Source organism: Armigeres subalbatus, chromosome 1 (genome assembly GCF_024139115.2).
Source record: "Armigeres subalbatus isolate Guangzhou_Male chromosome 1, GZ_Asu_2, whole genome shotgun sequence".
In the NCBI taxonomy this organism is placed as follows: domain Eukaryota; kingdom Metazoa; phylum Arthropoda; class Insecta; order Diptera; family Culicidae; genus Armigeres; species Armigeres subalbatus.
In genome coordinates this window covers 52,922,434-52,931,666 of record NC_085139.1, presented here as the reverse complement: position 1 = coordinate 52,931,666, position 9,233 = coordinate 52,922,434, and positions in this window count along the sequence as shown.

The window sequence follows — 9,233 nt, the reverse complement described above, 5'->3', positions numbered from 1 at the left end:
CCCGGATCTCAAGGACTTGGGAGAGAAAGTAGTGAGGACTAGGCGTACCCAGAAGGGGGAGTTGCTGTTCGAGCTGAAGAAAGATCCAACAATCAAAAGCTCGGCCTTCCGGGAGCTCGTTGCCAATTCCTTGGGCAGTGAAGCAAACGCAAGAGCTCTTACACAGGAAGCAGTAGTCGAGTGCAGAGACCTGGACGAGATTACGTCGGAAGACGAACTGAGGGAGGCTCTTGTCTCACAATGTATGCTGAGTGAGGTGCAGATGACGATCCGGCTTAGGAAAGCGTACGGTGGTACACAAGTAGCAGCGATACGATTACCAGCAGTTGCTGCCAACAAAATGGTGGAGGTGGGCAAGGTGAAAGTCGGATGGTCGGTGTGCCCGTTGAGACTCACTCCGCGGGTCACCAAAGAGATGGAGAGATGCTTCAAATGCATGGCGTTTGGACACCAGGCGCGAAACTGCAAAGGTCCGGATAGATCCGGTCTATGTAGAAAATGTGGCGAAGAAGGACACGTTGCTAGGGACTGTACGAAGCAACCGCGATGCCTGCTCTGCAAACCGGAGGACGGAAACGACCATACGACGGGTGGCTTGCATACAAGAAGGCGATGGCGGGCCGAGATTAATGGAGATCATCCAGTTGAATCTCAATCATTGCGACACCGCACAGCAGCTGTTGTGGCAGTCGACAACAGAAGCAATGTGCGACGTGGCAATTATTGCTGAGCCGTACCGGATCCCTTCTGACAACGGCAACTGGGTGGCGGATGCTACGGGGATTGCGGCTATCCAAGTGATGGGCAGATTTCCTATCCAAGAGGTGGTAGACAGCTCTAACGAAGGTTTTGTTGTCGCCAAAATCAACGGGATCTTCGTGTGTAGCTGCTACGCACCCCACAGTGGACTTTAGAGCAGTATAACCGGATGCTGGATGCACTCACGGAGAAGCTGATCGGCCTTAAACCCGCAATCATCGGAGGCGACTTCAATGCTTGGGCAGTGGATTGGGGAACGCCAGAGGATACAGTTTGCTGGAGGTGCTTGCAAAGCTGGAAGTCAGACTGTGCAATGAAGGTACCGTTAGTACATTTCGCAGAGACAGCAGGAAGTCCATCATTGACGTGACGTTTTGCAGCCCGTCGCTGGTGAGAAACATGAACTGGAGAGTTTGTGAGGACTACACTCATAGTGATCACCAAGCTATCCGGTATAGTGTTGGAACACGGCTACCGACGACGCGGAGAGGGATAAGGACTACCGGGCGAAGATGGAAAACGAAGGACTTTGACAAGGAGCTTTTCATCGAAGCACTTCGAGTTGACAGCGGCGCAATAAATCTGGAAGCAGATGAACTGACGGAAACGTTAGCGAGGGCTTGCGATGCGTCGATGCCAAGAAAACTGGAGCCATTAGACAGCCGACGCCCAAATTACTGGTGGAACGAATCTCTTGCCAATCTTCGTGCTGCCTGTCTCAGGGCCAGGAGACGTTTTCAGAGGGCAAGGTCTGAAACGGTAAGAGAAGAACGTAAGATAGTTTTCCGGGAAGCTAGAGCGGCTTTCAAACGGGAGATCAAAGTCAGCAAGTCCAACTGCGTCAAGCAGTTGTGCCAAGAAGCTGACGCTGATCCTTGGGGCAATGCTTATCGGGTGGCAATAACGAAAATCAAGGGTCCAGCGACGCCAGCGGAGATGTGTCCGGACAAGCTGAAGATCATCGTGGACGGTCTTTTCCCGCAACATGATTCTACGATGTGGCCGCCTGCACCGTACGAAGATGAAGACCGTGTCACCATTGCAGGTATGCAAGTCTCCAACGACGAGCTGTCATCAGTGGCGAAGGGTCTGAAGAAGAAGAAAGCTCCGGGTCCGGATGGAATTCCAAACGTGGCTTTAAAAACTGCGATACTGGCGTTTCCAGATTTGTTCAGGATGGTGCTGCAGAAATGCCTAGCAGATGGTTACTTTCCGAATAAGTGGAAGATTCAGAAACTGGTGTTACTGCCGAAACCAGGAAAACCGTTGGGGAGTCCAGCTTCGTATAGGCCCATATGCCTGCTGGATACACTGGGGAAGCTTCTGGAAAGGATTATCCTTAACAGGCTGACGCAGTTCACGGAGGGTGAGATCGGCTTGTCGGAGAAGCAGTTTGGATTCCGAAAAGGCAGATCGACGGTGGATGCAATTAAAGCGGTCGTTGAAGTTGCAGAGAAAGCATCCAAGAAAAAGAGGTGTGGCAATCGGTTCTGCGCCGTAGTAACAATTGACGTCAAAAACGCGTTCAACAGTGCCAGCTGGGAGGCCATCGCCGTAGCGCTGCATGGAATGCGGGTTCCTGGCTATTTGTGTAGAATCCTTAAGAGCTACTTCGAAAACCAGATTCTGGTCTACGATACGAACTCGGGGCAGAAGTCGATTAGGGTTACGGCGGGTGTTCCGCAAGGCTCCATACTTGGCCCAATGCTGTGGAACGTTATGTACAACGGAGTGCTAAAGCTGAAGTTGCCCAAAGGCGTGCAGATCTTCGGATTCGCGGATGATGTCGTTCTAACGATAACCGGAGAGTCGCTGGAAGAGGTAGATATGCTGGTGGCGGAGACGACCGACGCAGTTGAAAACTGGATGAATGGGGTCAAGCTGCAGCTTGCTCACCACAAAACGGAAGTGATGCTGGTCAGCAACTGCCGAATCATACAGCGAATGCAGATTATCGTCGGAGAGCACGACATACCGTCCGTGCGGGCTTTGAGACATCTAGGAGTGATGATCGACGACCGTTTGAATTTCAACACCCATGTCGACTATTCTTGCGAGAAGGCGGCAAAGATGGTCAGTGCGCTTGCTAGGATCATGCCGAACGTTGGCGGACCGAGAGGCAGCTGTAGGCGTCTTCTGGCGACCGTATCATCCTAAATACTTAGGTACGGCGTTCCAGCCTGGGGAGCTGCGCTCAAGACGAAACGTAATCGCAGGAAGTTGAATAGCGTGTTTCGTCTAATGGCCATTCGAGTGGCGAGTGCGTACCGAACAATTTCGTCAGAGGCAGTTTGCGTTATCGCAGGGATGATTCCAATCTGCATAACCTTAGCAGAGGATATCGAGTGCTACCAACGGAGAGGTACCAGAAATGTGAGGAGACGATGAGACTGGACTCAATGGTGAAGTGGCAGCAGGAGTGGGACAATGCAGACAACGGAAGGTGGACCCACCGGCTCATCCCCAATGTGTCGACGTGGGTGAACAGGGAGCATGGAGAGGTGAACTTTCACCTCACTCAGTTCCTATCCGGACACGGTTGTTTCCGCCAATATCTGCACCGATGTGGCCATGCGTCATCGCCATTCTGCCCGGCGTGTATCAACGTAGAGGAGACTCCAGAGCACGTGTTATTCGATTGTCCGAGGTTTGCGGAAGCACGTAGAGGAATGCCTGCCCTAAGCGTGGACAACATCGCAGAGCAGAATGTGCCACGATGAAGATACGTGGAATGTGGTAAGCAGAGTCGTGAGGCAAATATTGTCAGAGCTGCAGCGTAGATGGAGAAGGGACCAGCAAACAAGCGTCAGCTCGGAGGAAAATCCAGCATAGTGAGCAGTGTTGGCCTCGGGTCGTCAGGGCGCCGGTGAACCGGAAGTTTTCGGCCAACCGGAATCGTCGGACCGACTTCGGCACTCGATCAGTCAACCTGCTGAAGAAAGAAGAAAGAAGAAGGAAGTGCTTCGGGTATGTAGGGCACCGCCAGTGCGGACGTTATCCACCACCGGAACTGTCGGACCACCTCTGCAACCCGAAGACGAAGTCGGCGCAATGCGCGAAAGCGTGCCCTGCGATAGCCGCCGGTAGTCAGGGGCACCATCAGTGCGGAAGTTTCCTTCACCGGAACTGGTGGACCACCCTCGACGCCGGGGAAGTCAGGAGGATTCGAGTGAGGAAGTTTGCGGCACGACCGCCGAGGATCGAGACAATGTAGCAGTGGATCTCAGCAAGCCAGTCGGCGAACTAGCCTAAGCTAGGGGCCGGAATTTTAGAAGAAGTGCATGAGCACAGCCCCCCGAAGTAGTCGCAGCATCCAGTGGTCCCAGGGGATCGAGGCAAGGAGGATAAGGGACCCGGTTTATCCAGGGAGGCACATTTTTAGCAGGTCAGGAGGAGCCCATCCCTGTTCGCCTTCGAGCATAGTGTGCGTGCTCGAGGTGTCTGTCGCGCAGATTTTGATGGCCTTTAACCCTTGTAAAAAAAAAAAAACACACACACACACACACACACACACACACACACACACACACACACACACACACACACACACACACACACACACACACACACACACACACACACACACACACACACACACACACACACACACACACACACACACACACACACACACGTCAAACCCAATTTATTTAATTTATGTGGTTGATGAATGAGGGGCCCTCCTTAGCCGTGCGGTAAGATGCGCGGCTACAAAGCAAGACCATGCTGAGGGTGGCTGGGTTCGATTCCCGGTGCCGGTCTAGGCAATTTTCGGATTGGAAATTGTCTCGACTTCCCTGGGCATAAAAGTATCATCATGCTAGCCTCATGATATACGAATGCAAAAATGGTAACCTGGCTTAGAAACCTCGCAGTTAATAACTGTGGAAGTGCTTAATGAACACTAAGCTGCGAGGCGGCTCTGTCCCAGTGTGGGGATGTAATGCCAATAAGAAGAAGAAGGTTGATGAATTTTGATGCTGTACGTATTTCGGTACCCCACGGTAGTGTAAGTGGGTTCATTTCATACGAACACGTTCTACAAAGCAGCGTTTACTATGTCAAATGAAGCTAAATGGTCCACGGATAAAAAGTAATAGGTTTGGATATTACTTTTTATCCATATACCATCGAAATAGAATAAAATAAAACGTGTAATTGCAAACCCCAGACTTCAAATCATATTAGCTCTTTTTTCTTAAATTGTACTCTTTGCAAGTTTAGATTATCGACTTTCTTTTTACTTTTAACTATGTGGAAAATGATACTGAGGACCAAAAAATGTGTATTGAAGAGGAGAATATTTATGAAATATGCAAAAATATCCACGATGGGAATCTAACCAACACTTCCCAGTTCGGTAGACGGGTGCTCTACCACATCACCGCTAGGGTAACTTATTGGGGGTAGCATTAGGTTTACCGTAGCATAGTGGTAGAGCACCCGTTCGATTCCCACCAGTTGATATTTCTGCACATTTAATAAATATTCTACTCTCCAAAACACATGTTTTCGACGAGCTCGGTGGTCTAGTGGCTACCGCTTCTGCCTTATAAGCAGGAGGTCGTGGGTTCAATTCCAGGCTCGTCCCTTTCCTACATTGTATTTCTATCTTAGTTCTTCCTGTGTTTCACGTTAAACCAAAACGATTCCTACTGTTATAACCTTCCACACAATTCCAAAAAAAACCTCCCGTGGCACCTATGAGAGGTCGTAGAGTTCTCTGCATCTTTCTTAAGTAGGTGTCCAACAAACCATCCTTCCCCTTCCTCAGCATTCGCAAGGACGTGGCCAGGACAGATCTCGACTATTGGAGAGTACATTGCTTGCATCTTAGAGTTAGTGATTAGTCACAAATCAATATCTGTGGTAACGGATGAAAATGATGCCTTTCTCATACAATAGTCTTGGTTTGTCTACGAATTTGTGCGAACTGCTAAATGCTAATGCTAATGCTAATACTCCCCAAAACACATGTTTTCGGTTCTCAGTATTGTTTTCCACATAGTTTCAATTGTAGTCGCTACATTTCCTTGACCCACTCACATGCCCACAATGTATTGCACGATGCTTGGGCTAACTTCTTATAATTACATATTTTTTGTTATTTTTTTATATTTTAAATTACTGAAGCATTGGAGATAATACACACCTTTTGCGCACAGTTTCTATAATTGTGTTATACATATCTGCACTTTGTAGTTGGAATACCAATTTATCATCTAACCCGTTTGCTACAAGCAATTTTTCTACACTGCAGTTGTACTTTTCTTCGACGGTGTAAGCCCTTGGCGATTACGGCTTACTAATCAAAAAGTTACCACTTGACACGGGCACAATCATCCCAAACTTAATTAACCGTCTGAGCCAACAATTTTGTACAAAACATATAATCCGTATCTAATTAACCCTCTAAGACCCGGGACGAACGGATTTTTTTCAAATGGCTCGCATTCAGCACCTGATCGTCGGAATTCCTCGCGGTTTCGTTTGTGCTCAATGGGAATAGCTATATTTTTGCTCTGATACATTTTCAAATAAAAATTTTTGTTCAGGTTCGAGTTATTGCTAAAAATAAGTGTGCGCGGGGGTGTTTTTCCTATTATTCAAACATCTCTTCAATATTCTGGACGTGTTCATGCCCAAAATTTATCAAATCACCCATCAAACCAACCCAAAAAGATATTTGTAAAGATTTTTAGTCGATTCCGATGTTTTCTCCATTTTAGTAGGGCAGGATTGACTGCATTCAGGGCCGCATTCAGGGGTTACAATGGTAGAGTATGGGCTAAAATTTCAATTACAATGAAATTTGCATGAGGTAATAAGCATGCGGCTGCACAAATTTTACAAATCAGGAGTTTTAAATATTTAATTTTCAATTGAAATTGACCTTCTGAAATTTCTTATCAGGGCCGGATTTAGGGGTCAAAATGAAGGTGACCAGGGGCCATATTACCAATTGCAATGAAACAGGGCATGCGACTGCTCAAACTTCATGAAAACACATCAGGAGCTCAAAGAACTCTGTTTGAATTTGAAATTGACCTTCTGAAATTTTGACCAGGGCCGGATTCAGGGGTCCAAATGGGGAGAGCAAGGGCCATATCACCAAAAGCAATGAAACTGGGCATGCGACTGCTCAAACATCATGGAAACACATCAGGAGCTCAAAGAACTCTGCTCGAACTTCAAATTGTCTTTCCGAAATTTTGACCAGGGCCGGATTCAGGGGTCCGAATGGGTAGAGCAAGGGCCATATCACCAAAAGCAATGAAACTGGGCATGCGACTGCTCAAACATCATGGAAACACATCAAGAGCTCAAAGAAATCTGTTACAAATGGAAATTGATCTTCTGAAATTTCAACCAGGGCCGGATTTAGGAGTGAAAATGGGGAGTGCAGGGGCCATATAACCAATTGCAATGAAACAGGGCATGGGACTGCTCAAACTTCATGAAAACACATCAGGAGCTCAAAGAACTCTGCTCGAACTTCAAATTGTCTTTCCGAAATTTTGACCAGGGCCGGATTCAGGGGTCCGAATGGGGAGAGCAAGGGCCATATCACCAAAAGCAATGAAACTGGGCATGCGACTGCTCAAACATCATGGAAACACATCAAGAGCTCAAAGAAATCTGTTACAAATGGAAATTGATCTTCTGAAATTTCAACCAGGGCCGGATTTAGGAGTGAAAATGGGGAGTGCAGGGGCCATATCACCAATTGCAGTGAAACAGGGCATGGGACTGCTCAAACTTCATGAAAACACATCAGGAGCTCAAAGTATTCTGTTCGAACTTGAAACTGCTCTTATACAAGTTATAGGAATTTCTCCGAAAAATCCTCCAGGAATTCCTCCAGAAGTTCCTCCGGGAATTCCTCCGAAAGTTCCTCCAGAAATTCCTCCGGAAGTTCCTCCAAAGTTCCTCCATAAATTCCTCCGGAAGTTGTCTCGGGAATTCCTCCGGAAGTTCCTCCAGGAATTCCTCCCGAAGTTCCTCCAGGAATTCGTCCGGAAGTTCCTCCAGGAAATCCTTCAGAAGTTCCTCCAGGAATTTCTCCGGAAGTTCCTCCAGGAATTCCTCCGGAAGTTCATCCGAAAAAAATCCTGGAGGAACTCTCGGAGAAATTCCTGGTGGAATATCCGAAGGAATTCCAGGAGGAAATTCCGTAGGAGTTTCTGGAGGAGCTTCCGAAGGAATTCCTGGTGGAACTTCCGGAGGAATTCCTGATGGAACTTCCGAAGGAATTACCGGTGGAACTTCCGGAGGAATTCCTGATAGAACTTCCGAAAGAAATCCCGGTGGAACTTCCAAAGGAATTCCTGGTGCAACTTCCGAAGGAATTCCTGGTGGAACTTCCGAAGAAATTCCTGGTGGAACTTCCGAAGGAATTCCTGGAGGAACTTCCGAAGGAATTCTTGGAGGAACATCCGAAGGAATTCCTGGTGGAACTTCCCAAGGAATTCATGGTGCAACTTCCGAAGGAATTCCTGGTGGAACTTCCGAAGGAATTCCTGGTGGAATTTCCGAAGGAATTCCTGGTGGAACTTCCGAAGGAATTCCTGGTGGAACTTCCGAAGGAATTCCTAGTGAAACTTCCGAAGGAATTCCTAGTGAAACTTCCGAAGGAATTCCTGGAGGAACTTCCGGAGGAATTCCTGGAGGAACTTCCGGAGGAATTCCTGGAGGAACTTCCGGAGGAATTCCTGGAGGAACTTCCGGAGGAATTCCTGGAGGAACTTCCGGAGGAACTTCTGGAGGAATTCCTGGAGGAACTTCCGGAGGAATTCCTGGAGGAGTTTCCGGAGGAATTCCTGGAGGAGCTTCCGGAGGAATTCCTGGAGGAACTTCCGGAGGAATTCCTGGAGGAACTTCCGGAGGAATTCCTGGAGGAACTTCCGGAGGAATTCCTGGAGGAACTTCCGGAGGAATTCCTGGAGGAACTTCCGGAGGAATTCCTGGAGGAACTTCGGAGGAATTCCTGGAGGAACTTCCGGAGGAATTCCTGGAGGAACTTCCGGAGGAATTCCTGGAGGAACTTCGGAGGAATTCCTGGAGGAACTTCCGGAGGAATTCCTGGAGGAACTTCGGAGGAATTCCTGGAGGAACTTCCGGAGGAATTCCTGGAGGAACTTCCGGAGGAATTCCTGGAGGAACTTCGGAGGAATTCCTGGAGGAACTTCGGAGGAATTCCTGGAGGAACTTCCGGAGGAATTCCTGGAGGAACTTCCGGAGGAATTCCTGGAGGATCTTCGGAGGAATTCCTGGAGGAACTTCCGGAGGAATTCCTGGAGGAACTTCCGGAGGAATTCCTGGAGGAACTTCCGGAGGAATTCCTGGAGGAACTTCCGGAGGAATTCCTGGAGGAACTTCCGGAGGAATTCCTGGAGGAACTTCCGGAGGAATTCCTGGAGGAACTTCCGGAGGGATTCCTGGAGGAACTTCCGGAGGGATTCCTGGAGGAACTT